Source organism: Passer montanus, unplaced genomic scaffold (assembly GCF_014805655.1).
Source record: "Passer montanus isolate IOZ18808 unplaced genomic scaffold, ASM1480565v1 scaffold16, whole genome shotgun sequence".
In the NCBI taxonomy this organism is placed as follows: Eukaryota; Metazoa; Chordata; class Aves; order Passeriformes; family Passeridae; genus Passer; species Passer montanus.
Window position 1 is genome coordinate 13,516,826 of NW_024363160.1, and position 14,590 is coordinate 13,531,415.

Consider the following 14,590-nt stretch of genomic DNA (forward strand, 5'->3'; position numbering starts at 1 on the left):
CTCATTGCTTCCTTTTTTCAATCTGAGAAGTTCAGACAGTCTGGATGAGTCACAGAAGTTAACAATGCCTTGTGGGGTATTCAGCCAAATAAATCCCAAATTTCATGTCCTGAAGCCTAACCATCTGTATGAGGATCTCTTCAACGAGGCCTCTTCTCTAACTTCAGCATGAAAATTCCTAAGCTCCTTCATATACATAGATGATTTGCAGGATCAAGTGTTTTGAAATTCTCATTTAACTTCAGAAGGCCTGGTGAATGCTAAATGAATACTAACATTTGCAAAAAAAGCACTCTTTTTCCAAACCAAACCCTTCCACGTCTATACTACATTTCATTGCACATGTATTCTCAGTCACACCCTACTGTCACCTTGAAATAAACACACAGGTCCATGAAGACAGAACACAATTCTCAGAGATCTCAGCTCATTTGCCACTACAGTTGCTTGTACTGCTATCTTGAAAATCCTCTTTTTGTAGTTTTATGGTTTTCAGACATAACCTTGAACAGCATAATGCATACTGTCAAAAGTAGTATCACAAAGTCTCTAAGAGATGGGACTCTAATGGTTAGGAGATGCATAGAAGAACTGAGTGGATCCATAGTGATCCAAGGTAGTCAATGCTCCTGTCTAATCTACTTGAGCTCCGTAGGAGAATAAGATCCAGCACATTCTTGGGGATTATTTAGAGGCCTACTAAGGGACTGAAAAAATATAGCCTAGAAGGACCTAAAAACAGCTAAGTCAAGCAAGGATAAAGGCATTCAGAACCTCTTAGATCTAGAACATTGGTTAAGACATGGGATAACCCAAGTCACTCCCATCTGACAGCTGTTCAGTAGCCCACACAAAATGAACACAGTGGCTTCAGTCAGTTGGCAGACAGATGTTTACAGTGTAGCTGGAACTATGTGGCAAGCTCAGCAGAGTAGCCAAGCAGTTTTGCTAGGTTTAACACACCAGCAATAACGGAAGAAAGCATCCAAGTCCAACACTGCTCACCCTGACTTGCTGTTCATGGGTCAGTCCAGGTCGCAGCCAAGAAGCTGTGCAGGAAGTGCTTGTGCTTCTGCTATCTGCTCTGATTGCAAATACAGCAGTCCAGACAATACGGCATTCCACGCAGATGCTAAATTAGCAATTGTAAGCAATTTTTAAGTAATACAAACCTCTCTCATAAAAAAATCCCCAACAACTACATGTGACAATTGTTTACATTCTTTTAGCCTCGAAACAATTTTGTATTTCAAACTGGCTTTGAAATATGAATAATCCAAAATCTCAATGGCCTTGGCCTCCTTGAGAGCCAGTGTGGAAGTGTGGTCTAACTGCTCTCAACTTTTTCCCCAATGAATGCACACAGTTAGCGGCTGTTAAAGCACAGGGATGTGTTCTTCAGACAGTTTTGCTCCCAAAAACCATGCTGTCAATGTACTAGTTCTTTTAAGGAAAATGCTCAATGAGAGAAAACCAAAACACACAAGGTTCAAAAGGGCAACACAGTCAACTGCTACTGAAATTCAACATCCAAGTTACTTGCTGTTTGGTTTTGGTTCATCTTGATGAAAAAGTATTTGAGATCATCACTTTTAATGAACACCGTGCTTGGGTTTCAGTTACGGGCATCTATCCCTTTGTCACCGTAAGATAACCCCAGTGCCGGGACTCTGCTCTCCCTGAAGAAGCCTGCTGAATCCTGGCCAGTGCCAGTGTCCTGAGTGCTGGAATTTAGTGGCCTCACACAGCCTCACTAGTAACCAAGCCCAACCTGCCTGTAGCCCAGAAGAACCATTTCACCAAGATGATGAGGGATCTGGTACATCTCTCTTAGGAGGAGAGCTGTGGGAGCTGGTCTGTTCAGTGCAGAGAAGACTGAGAGGGGAACTCATTAATGCATATCTCAAAGGCAGATGCAAAGAGGACGGTGCCAGACTCTTTTTGGTGGTGTACAGTGACAGGATGAGGAACAATGGCCATAAACTGCAAGAAAGTGTTTGGGCATTGGAATAGCCTCCTCAGGGTAGTCACACAGTACCAGCCTGGCAGAGTTCAAGAAGCAATTGAACACTTTTAGGCACATGGTGTAACTCTTGTGGATGGTGCTGTGCAGGAACAGGGATTGGACTGGATTGTCCTTGGAGCAATTGAACACTTTTAGGCACATGGTGTAACTCTTGTGGATGGTGCTGTGCAGGGACAGGGATTGGACTAGATTGTCCTTGTGGATCCCTTCCAACTCAGGATATTCTGTGATTCTGTGAACTTCTTTACATTTAGGGCAGCAGAGCACTGGAACGGGCTGCCCAGGGAGGTCATGGAGACTCCCTCCAAAACCCACCTGGACGCCTTCCTGTGTCACCTGCTCTAGGGGACGCTGCCTTGGCAGGGGGGGTTCGACTGGACGCCCTCCAGAGGCCCCTTCCAACCCTAACAATTCCGAGCTCCTGCGAGTGGAGCTGGGCTCGGTGCCTCCTGCGGAAAACGGCGGGGGGCGGCGCGGCGCGCCCCGGGAAGGCGGCACGCGGGCGTCTGCCGGGAGCGGGGGGCGGGAGCAGGTGGCGCCTTTCCGCCCCGTCGGCGCGTTTCGCTCGGGGGTCTCCGCCAGCCCCGGCTGCCATGAGGCTCCTCTGGGCCGTAATTCGGTACAAAGCGTAACCCCGTGCTGTCAATTAACAGCGGCGAGTTAAGAGGTGCGAGCGCGGCGCGCGTTCCAGCTGAGGTGCCTGTTCCCAGCTGTGATCCTCAGCCCTGCTGCTGCCTGCCCGCCCAGACACGGAATCACAGAGTCACAGAATGGATCAGCTTAGGACGGACCAGGTCTGGTCCAAACTCCCTGCTCATGCAGGGTCTTCCTAGAACACGTGGCACAGAATTACATCCAGATGGTTCTGGAATATCTCCAGTGAGGCAGACTCCACAGCCTCTCTGGGAAATCTGTTCCAGTGCTTGGTCACTGCATAGTGAAGTTCTTCCTCACATTCAGGTGGAATTTCCTGTGCCTCAGTTTCTGCTTATTGCCTGTTGTCCTATTGCCTGGCACCACCAAGAAGAGCGTGGCTCCATCTGCTTGTCCCTTCTCTTTAGATAATTACAGGTAATGACAAAGAAATTCACCCCACATACCCTTCTAGTGAGTGCCCCTGCAACCACCAAATACTGCCATTGGCCCCCTAACAAAAGAGCTCTTCTGCTTCTGGTAAGCCAATCGAGTTTTACAGAGTAATATGTATTTAGCAGGAAAATACAGCTATTTAGCTGCCATGCAAGACACCTCTGGGTGACCAGCCATGCAGTGACTTTGGCAAGAAGCATAACAGGGCTTGCAGCACCAGGACAGAGAGCCAGGCCAGGCAGGATGCATGGGATATCTGCCACTGCGGAGAGGGACAGCTACAGAGCTCAGGCAGCCACCCATGCTAGGGATCAGAGCAGACGGGGGAGCTGAAATCCATGCTCTTAAGGAGAAACTGCACGTAACACTTGACAACATCAAATGGTCATGACCCAAGTTTGAAATCTCTTCTGAAGGAACAGCATCTCTACTGATCCAATTCCCACTCTGAGCACACCAGGGCAGTGGTTCAAGGATGACTCGGAGGGAAGGCTGCCATTTCCTGACTCACCATCCCCATTTCCTGTAGCCTGGCCTTTCAAGTCTCCATCCCGTTACCAGCTCCTGAAGTGAACCCTCTTATCGTGTGAAGTGCGATGAAGTCACATCCCCCCCCAGACTGTGTCTATACATACTCTCCCTCCTCCATGTTTTTGTCTGGAAATTTGTTGCTCATACTGTTAATAAGAACATTTTTCTTAGTAAGATCCAAGTAAAATTATTCATAAAATGAATCAGGTTTGCCAGTAACTGCATGGACTATGAGACTTGATTAAATTATTTTGTACTTATTGATGTACTGATGCTGTAAAAAGCCTTCCTGTTGGGCTTTCTTCATAAGAAGTTGAAAAGTCACCTGGTAGTGTTCCTCCTGTCAAAAACAGAAGTAGAGTGAAGACAGGTATCCAGCAAAGAAACCTCCCATTTACAACAGCAGATCTGAGATAGGGATGATACTCTCCAAAGTACTCCTCACTATCGCAGTGATACGGTGCAGTATTTATCTGCCTCCTGTGAAAAAAACATAGAACAGACCTAAACAAGAACATACATTGAGAGATTTCACTCTGAGAGGTCACAGTCTTATAGCTATAATCTCAACCAATTAGTTGTGTCTGTTTTGGTCTGTTCAAGCAAACCTAATTAACAACTTCAAACAGCATTTTGCAAAATGCCAGGCCTAATCTTAAAATATATAAATCACGTGGGAAAACTGCACTTAGCCCTGATCTGCTCTTTTATTTCTGCAGAGACCTTTTATGTGGCTCTACTCAGCTTCATTCAAGTCTACAAAACTCTAATAAAAAAGGTGACATTCGCTGGGGTATGTCTCACGTGAGCTTGCCTTGAGTAGCCTTAACAAAAGGTATTCTGAGCCCAGTGAATGAGCAAGAAACGCAACCCCTCTGACCATGCCTGCAGTGTCAGGCAATGGCAATTCAGAGCCCTCTGTTTTAAAAAGAAAAAACTGGAGCACTCAAAGCTTTGCACTAGTCTGGAAAAATTACCTTGGAACAAGGGAAGACAAGGGGAGATAAAAAGTGATTCATTTTCTATGCAAATATCTTGGCTGTGAAGTAAAGCAAGCAAAATTTCCTGAATCTCTGCAAATGAATGTATTTTTATGCAGAGCAGTCAGTAGCAAGAGTGAAGAAATAATGTCCAACAGAAAATGGAAGGGGAAGGGAGCAGAAATATGGAGTGAAAATAACAGTGAAATTCATTGTGGAAAAATGCTGTTGATACAACTGCATTGCAACTAATACACAACTAATAGGAAATAAAAAGGTGATGAGTGAGAGAGAAAGAGCAAATGCTCAGAATACTGAAGAGAGAGCCACAAATGAGCTATGAGCCGAGGGGACATAAAAGGCATCTGGCCTGCAGTACCCAAGAATAGTTTTAGCAGGCTGGTCCATACATCTATCTTAGCAATGTCCCAAATCCATGCCTTGGGAAACTTTAATGACCACCAATCCTACACAATAATTTGGACACATAGGAAGGAAATGCAGACACAGAGGCCAAAAGGGCACTGCAGATTGCCTTGATTTGGCCTCTCCCTAGCCACTAGCTTGCTTTTCAGAGCAAGGGCCTTACCAAATGCAGATGGAGCCATAGGTCTGCTTCCTCTTGAGGTGCTCTGTAAACTCTTCTGACTTACAATGTTGCAGTCACCCAACTGGAGATCTCCCTAATGGTGCTTGCAACCTTGTTTTCCATGTCACACACTGGATGGATCCCATTTTAAACATTTACTGTGGATCTTTTCTTTATTTTCTTTGGTCTTCCATCTCTGTTTGCCACCAACATGCAAACAATTTAAGAAGAATTCTTTCTGGCTGAGGGAAGCAACATAAAAAAGCAGGGAATAATAGATACAAAATGAGCTTCTGTGCTGAGAAGGGTTCCATGTTGGGCAGACATAATAAAAGCAGCAAGCAAATACAAAATCAATTAACCCATACCAAAAAAATTACCAGGAACTACATGGGAAACAAGTTGCAAAGGTACAAAGCTCAGTCTGTCCTAAGAAAGCCAGAAAGGCTGTTGACAAGTAAGTTTATCATTCTGTGTCCTGCCAACCTCCTATTACAGCATCCAGCAGCCATCTGCCCACCCAAGTCCTACTGTCAAAAGAGCTGTATGTTCTTGCTGACAAATGTAAAGAGTCGTGGAAAAATATGCCCAAACCCCAAAGCCTCACACACAGCACCTTACGGGTTTTAACTGTTATAAAACCATCCTGAGTAATTTCCAAAATCACAACCAGACCCTAATGAACAACTTTTCATAACAATGTTGTGGATGTTTCTGTTAACATGTTGAGTATATAATTCTTAATTTCTTCATTTGAAGCTAGTCTGTGCTAATAGACATTATGTTCCTTTCAGGAGACAGCAGACAACAATGTGGCTGTACTCAGGGGGCATCATCAGAAAGGAGGAGGAAATTGTGCTTTTCCAAGAGCAGTTGAGCAACTTCATGGGGAAAAAATTTCTGGAGTAAAGAACAAATCTTGACAGAGTGGTGAAACACACAAGGAGTAGGAGCCTTCAGCAGAAGCAGAAAGGAGAGGTCTGAGAAACAGAGAAGACATTGCAACCAAGGGCCCAAGTTGATGTAAATATTTGTGAAGACTTCCTGTCAATGCAGGAAGCCACTGAAAATTTTGAGCTGAGAAAAAGACCAGAACATAAGAACACATTGCTTCCTGGAGGAGAGGGTAGAAATGGGTTAAAAACCTTATATTTCCCAGTCCCCATGTTTCTTCCTTTAAAAATAATTAATGTTCTGGCTTATCTTCTAATGAAACTATGCTTTTGTTGGCAGAATATATGCTAAAACTTGAATGATAGAGAAGATTAGCATGATACCTGCACAAGTCAGTTTGTGAATGAAGAGAAGTCTCCACAGTACAGCAAAAACATTAACATACTGGAGGAAATCAGTAGCAGGCCACCAGACTGGTTAGGAGGCTGGAGCACAGGCATGAGTGGATGCTTAGAGAGATAATTCAATTCAGCTTGGAGAAGAGGAGGCTCAGAGAAGACCTGACTGTGGAAACTACCTGTCCTTAGGCTTCAGATAAGACAGAGTCGGATTCTCTGGAAGGGTCCAATGATGGGCAATGGACTTGAGATGTAGAATGAGAAATTTGATTTAAGTATAAGAAAAAAAATTTTACCATAAAGATGGTACTGTAGTAGGGGATTGGGTTTTCCATCTTTGGGAGTGTAAAGAGCTGGAATAGCCTGAGCTATCTGATCTAGCTGGACCTCTTTGGAGCCGGGGATAGAGTAGATGACCCCAGAGGACCCTTCTAATAGAAATTCTTCTGTGATTCTGTGAAACTCAGCTTTCTAGGTCCAAAGACATGTTTTCAGATATTCATCACCTTAAAGACAAGATGCAAGAAAGATTCTTGTCAGAGACACAACCTGCCCAGGCTGATTAAAAAATGTCGTGTCATTTTTGTGAACAATGTTTGTATTCTATGCGGTGGTTGTCATACGAGAAAAGTAATACTTCTTATTTATATATCCTTGAAAGACACTGCTCTATTGGGCCCTTGATTTTGTCTGTTACACCGTGGTCTCAGCACTTAACTTGCACCAGCACTAATCTCTTACTGCTTACCCTTGAAGGATTAAAAAGGTTTCTATAGGTAGCAGTCTGTATAATTGTAGGATAATAAATCTCCAGATACACATGTTTACTCCTTCTTTTTTCTTTTTTTTTTTTTCCTCAAAGGAAATATGTATCCTCATCCTTTGAGACCATGCTTTGCCTGTCTTGTAAATTATGAATGATAGTTTAAAAGGGTTGGGTTTTTTACCTGCATATATGCACATGCACATGTTCACATCTATACATATACACACATAGCAGAGATATCAACTCTTGTTTATTTATTTTTTTTGCATCTCATGCTTTCACAGAAAGCCATACCTTCTGCATGTGCAATGCAGTGGCTCAGCAGTTGTCCCATCCTTTGCTGTGCTGGCCGAGCGTGTCTTATGGAGACTTCCAGGATGCATTCTCAATGAGAAAGAGAGAGAATTTATACAGGACTACAGTGCCTGTTCTGCGGGGCAGTCCTTACAGTTCTCCCTGCTGCATGGGTGGCTTTGCTCTGTATACCAGAGACAGCCCTGTCACACTAGAAACACTCCTCTGTGGCAAAACTGCCAAAGTGTGAGAGGCCTTGGAGTCGCATGTCCTCTCACAGCTTGCCATGCCTTCTCTTAGCACTAGCTTTTGGGTTCACTTTGCAAGAAAGAGATTAATACTGAGAAGAAAAGAAGTCAATAGCCTGAAGTTCTTTTAGCTCTGCCACAGACTCACTTTCCAGTCCTCAGTAGGTTACTTCACATCCCACATCTCAGCTCCAGCACAGATAAGAGGGGCAATTATAGCAACACTACAGCAGAAGCTGTGGTACTTCATATCTACAGAAGTCTTTGCAAATATAAACTGCACAAAAATATAAATTCCTTTCTGTAACCCTGCAAAATAAAATATGCAGAAGCTGGTAATTCTTCCCCATTTCTCTGCTGTCAGGGACTAAGGAGTAGCCTCAGTGGCAGAATGTTGAATCTATGATCTATGATCTCAGCTGAGCAAAATTGACCAATTTAATGAGATACTGCAAGTTACTCAACCATTTCATTGCTTTGGCTCCTCAGAAGTGTCTAGGCATTGATTACAATCACAGAGTGTAAATAATTCTGGTTTGTAACTCCTCATGTGTTTGAACTCTGATGCTGGCATTCCCATGCCATACCGTGTTAGACATTCAGACAACTGTGCTGATCACATATTTCCTCTTACTTTAATAGGCCTTTCAGGAATGAACAAGCATTCCCTTGTATACTACTATGGTTCCCATCACTTGATGGTCACACTTAATTAAGCACTGTTTTAGTAGAGAGCTGGTTACACTTCATTTCATAAAGTGATTTCATGATCACCAGTGGTACACTGACAGCTCTGTTAGCTGAAGCTATGTGAAAAGGGGCAGCAGAGACAGCAGTAACATTTTGCAGCACTTCCTCATCAGTGATTTTCCCGGCACTACCCTTGCGGGGCGCAGCTACGTTTCCATTAGCATTTAGATTTTTGGCTCAAGGCTATCTGAGCCTTGAGGTATGATAGACCATATCATATTACCAGTACCTTTAGCAATGCTAGTCCCTGAATCCTTAAAGTCATCATTTTTATACAAAGTGGATACAAAAAAATTCTTCATCTGTTTTCCTTCCTTTAGGTTTTTCTGTTCGTAGTCAGCAATAAATGTGATTAAAGGACAAAATCCCATTTAAAAATTTAAGAAGAAATCAGTTGTGAAGCAATGTTGCAAGCTTCTCTAGTGTGATAAACCAGGCTGTTTAAAGACACAGGTTAATTAACTCTAAAGTATGTGAGTATCACATGACAGGAAAAACACAACCAATGTCACATAATGGACATTGCAGGATACTTGTGAAACCATACATTAAAGCTGCATGCTAGAAAAAGCTTCTCACAACAGTTTATGTTCGTTCATAGGGATATGCAATGCATAGGTGATGTAGTGTTTCTAATCCAGGCAATTTTCCTAATAGAATTGGGAATTTTGCACAACTGTACTTCAATCCTAGATCTAAAGTTCAGTCTGCCTGTGCTTTAAGACACATTTCAGTTTAACAGGGAAAGAATTGTTAGGAAAACATCATCTTAATGGAGAGCAAGATGAAAGATATAGGTATGTAGTAAAAGCCAAAAATAATGCCAGAGACTTGAATTTTGTTGTGAAGTCCTTTGTCGCTGAAGTTTGGGTTAAAAATTTGTGAAAATTGATAAACTATATCTTATATGAAATAGCATCTTTGCTGTATCTAGCTTTTAATTCTAAATATATGAAGAAATAGCAGAACATTTACCATACACTAAAGCAGAAAAAAGAAAAAAGTATCTTGTGCCTAAGAGTCAAATGATATGACTACATGTTACTGTGATTTCTTAGACACCTGTTCTATATAAAGATCATGAGAACGACATATTAATTAAAAAATCCTACTAATTTCATCTGTTTTCGCTTTCCTGTATGTCTTAGGCTATTATCATTTGTGATGAGTTTGTCACTGGAATCCAGAATGTAATGGAGCGACTCCTTTCAGTCCTGGGAGGAATTCTGTTTTGTGTGTCTTCACAAACACATATACATTACAAAAACCCAAAACTAAACCCAAAACAAACCAAACAAACAAAGAAACCCTCATCTAGCAATGAAACTAGATACGTAATGTATGGAAAAATGCAGCATGCTGTGCCCCACCCAACACAGTTATGAGAAGTTTCATGTAAATTGTGTGAACTTTTGCTTAGAAATTACACTTGTACTAAAAGGGAGATTAAAAAAAAGGCAACCCCACTATGATTTTTACAACTGGTCAGCCCAAAATATTCTTATAAATAGTTTATATTCCTATAACATCTTTTGCACATATGCTCTTCACAGTACCTGTGGTGGATTCACATCACTGTTCCAAATTTAAAGGCAGAGTAAACAATATGCTGAGCATTTCAGTGACCAGTTCAAAGTTGTGTAACAAGTTACTGTTATCCTGGCTATCTCAAGCTCTCATACTCTGCAAACTACACCCCAACTACAATTTGTACTGAGTCATTTAGCCACAGACATGGTAAGCAAAAAAAAATTACATTACTCAGGTCTTAGAAAGGTGATACTCTGTGTACTCAATAAATAAAGGAAAAGGAAATCAGCAATGGGCTTTGAACCAAAAATGCAAATTCATGGCAAGGTTACTCAGATTTCAGAATCCCAAAGTCACACAGAGTAAGTTCAGTTGGAAAGTGCCCACAAGGTTCATCGAGTCCAACTCCCAGCCCTGCACAGGTCACACCACGTTCCCAAGAGCAGATTTGGTTATCAAGAGAAGAGATTCACACTGCCTTAAGAGGAAATCACCAGGGATTTCTAGATAATTCTTCTATCACACAAACCCTGATTCCTTCAAGAAGAATTTGGCATTTTCCAGGTAGGTGAGGCATGGCTCAGTAGTGACAATGACCCTGCTAGTGTACTAATGAGCAAAAAATTACGAACTATAACAGGATCTAAATAAACATCCATGTCCATATTTCTTAGATGGATGATTTGCAGAGTATTTATTTTCCTGTATATGACATATTTTAAATGACCATTTAAAGAGCCTGTCTCATGTGATTTTGAGCATTCCTGGGCTGCCAGTAATATGCATTGATGGGACTCCAGTTTAAAAGTGCTGTGCTTTCTCTATGATGCTACAGAAACAACATTTTTAATGTTAAAGACAAATTTCTAAAGAGAAAAATAGAGAACATCCAACAAATCTTTGACTTATACAAAAGTCAGAGCTGCATGATTCAAATACCAGAAATTCACTTTCAGGAATTTTGGCAAGTTTTTATAACCAATAAATTATTAGTAGTTTTCCTTGGTATTCATTATAACATTAATAGTGGTGGATTCCTTCATACGTGTTTGGTTTTAATATCCAAAAATGTGGGAATCCCTCTGGTATTTAACAGAACAAAATTAAACACCAAAATCATTGGAGAAAATCTAAAACATTTTTATTTTTAATAGGCAAATAGTCAGAGACTGAAGACTTAGTCTTCACTGAAAGGCTTTGCCAACATAGCTGCTGCTGATAGTTATGATATTTTTCAAGAGACATAGATGCAGCATGACATGCATCTTTCACATCTTATTTTATATGTCTTCCATAAACATGTGAATTCTCATGTTGTCTCACAAGCATTTAAATTAGTGGATTTTACAGTCACCAAGCAGCTGAAGGGACACACCTCTGGGGCTACAATCTCTCATGTCAAGATACTACACCTTTTAAGCATGTCTTCTCTGGAAGGAATGAAGTGGAAAAGCTCTGATTATGTTTTCCTGAAGAAGAACATGGGCTCCAAAACAAGTGACAAAGCCTAAGAAGGCATGCATGGCCTTGAATCCATGGGCTGCCCACCGGCATCAGGGCTCTGTGGTGCCAGCTGGAGCCTGAGCCTCTCCTCCAGCAGAAAAGGCATCAAGTCCTTCCTGCTGATCACTCCAAACACTTGATTCTGAAGGTTCTGCAGGATCCGATAAGAACATGGATTCTCTCCCTGCTCCACATCCTCAATTACACCTAAAACATCAGGAAATACCCTAGTAAAAGAACCACTTTCTTTTTTGATAAACCATAAGGTTCAAGCTAAATAAATTGTTATGACTGGAACGCACTCAAATTTCACAGATTGGAAAAGCAAAGTTGAGGTCCACTTTCTAAGTCTAAAATTTTTCTGGTCTAAGATTTGCCTGAAAATAGTCAGACCCCAATGTTTATTAGGTTTTAAATTTTTTTATAGCTGCTATCTCATTATGCAATCATTTATGACATTCTATAATATTTTGTAGTACACGCTTATAAAAATCAGTTCACGTAGAAACACAGGCTGCAAGGAAGAGAAACAATCACATGGATGTGAGAAGTGGGCCTACCAGTACTCAACTCTGGTGACTGAAAACTATGAGGGCTTTAATGGTTTCTTGATAGGAACAGACCTACAGATCATTTTATTGTCAACCAAGCTGGTCTATATCAAGTATGTAGTTGTTCACTAAGACTTTATTTTCCCCATAATGCTACAGTATTATTCCTGTGACTTGGCCAGTTCCATCAAAGGTTGTGTATTGTGCTTCCCAATGCCATGCTTCCCCAGACAGAGGAAGATTGAAACAAAGACACGATTAAACAAAATAAATTAATTTTATTTCACAGTGTAGAAAGGCACATCTCTTCTCCCTCTCTCATTTACAGAACAGACCAGGCATTCAAATAAGGAAGAAAACAAATTAAAAGTAAAGAGGTTTTCTCTTTCTATATCGCTTGTAATTTTGCTGTGGAAATCACCGCTGCAGGTAATCATTGCACCCAGGAAATTTTCAATGGATATTTATATGGATATCAGAAACAGAGCTTTCATGACTGATAATAACAGGTTGTTGAAAGGGATACTAAACTTTGTTGCTTCAGAGATCACATCAGTATGAAATGTAATTGAGTTCTATAGGTTTCCCATAATAAAAAGTCGTGTGGCCCAAAGGCACAAGCACTGGACTGGACCTCAGTTTGAGCTGGCTTCTACTTCCATGTATGACCTCCTCTTGAACTTTGGAAAACCATGTGTCCTCCCTCCACCTCAATTTTCCTGTCTATTGAAAGAAAACTCTCAAACTAAACTAGATAATGCATATTGGGAGCATTGCAGGTTTGTAAACTGTCTCTCCTTCTAGCTGTTCCCAAAGCAAGGAATTTAGACCAGATGGATCTCAAATGAAGTCTCGTCATCTTTGCACATGAATTAACGGGAGCAGATTTTATATCTTTTTAAAGAAAACCCAACTGAATTAAGCCTCTGACCTGGATTTCTCAGTGTCACCCATCTCAGTTTCAATGACTGGAAATTCACTGAGGCAGAAACTGCATTTGTTTTGTTTATAATATATTTATTTTAGGCCTTACTCTGTATACCAAACTTATTATTGCTTTTGGACCCAGTATTTTAGTACAGTATTTAGGAAATAAATGTGGCGATGTCATAGGAGGGATTAAAAAAAAAGGAAAGGGAAAAGAAATATAGTTTTATTTATAAGTTAATGTATAGGCACTGTACTGTAATGGAGTTTAAATCTCAAAAGTGTTGCTTTATATTTGCTTTATAGGACTATAAGAGCCAAATAATGACATTTAAATGATCTATTCCATTAACATTGTATCATTTTGTCAATCTGGAATGTATTTTAATCAAAAGCCCCCTTGAAATGGTCTCCTTTGTTGTATTTTTTTTTGGCTCATTTTATCAACATCTGTTATGTTTATACAATATGAATTAAAACTTCGGAATGCTGTTTGTACTCAGCTACTTTTGTTGAGAATGTAACGTCCCAGGATTGGCAGTGTTTATGTAAATCAGTGCGGCTGACACAGCCATCATAAACAAATGAGAAAATATAACAAACATATTGTTCATGGAGGAAATGTTTGTTTTTAGACTTGGCTTCAGTCTCACCAGATTGATGAAGAGTTGCTGATACCAGGGATCTGTAGTGTAGCGATTCAGCAGCATGGTTGGGCGCAATAGACTGGGCAGCTTCTCCACTGTTATCTGGAAAAGGCAAGAACGCATTTCTCTTTCCTTCTGTGCAGCACATTAGAGGTTCAAAAGACTCCCAGTCTGACTCCTAACAGAAAGACTTCAAGCAGAGCTGCACCAGCAGAACTGGTCCAAACTTTATAAATTCTTTTGCCAGTAAGACTTAAATTAGCGATGGAAATTAGAGCTCTTTAGTTACAAATTTTTGCTTTCTTTTACTGTAACTGTATCTCTATTAAGACAATGCCAGTTGTATTGGCTTAGGGGTGAGGTTTTTCATGCTGTTAAAATTCATGCATTAAGTGGTAATTACATGATAGCGTAGTGCAGAAATATGCAACAAAACTGGTATCAGCCATCAGCTGAGCTTCAGCCATTTTCCATAGGAATATCTATTTGAGTACTGGCGCCTCATCATACATAACTGCCCTGCTCCCTCTTAACATTATTTTGCCAGGCGCATTCCCGTATGCAGACCAAGTTTCAGTAACAAATTATGACTTTCCAGTTGGGCCTGTATAAATTCATTAAATTACATTACTAGTCTTGCCTTAGAAACTAATTATTTTCTTCCACTATGCTTAACGTTTACTATTCCTAAAAATCCTTTGGTTATCTGTCAAGGGGAAGAATGCTACTTGCTTTTCAAGTTTGAAAGCTTTTATAAACACTTATCATTCAGAGAGGTGCTATCCCATATTGAATTAAATATTATAACAATTCTGCTATCCATAGAGAAGTCGAGAAAGAGAAGAGTGGAATGGCCTATATGAGCAA

At 40.9% G+C, this 14,590-nt stretch overlaps 1 pseudogene; it reads right to left on the bottom strand.

Annotated features, from left to right (window-relative positions):
• Positions 1 to 11,493: 11,493 nt before the first annotated feature.
• The window catches only part of LOC120499218, a 75,871-nt pseudogene continuing 72,774 nt past the window's right edge, over positions 11,494 to 14,590 (bottom strand).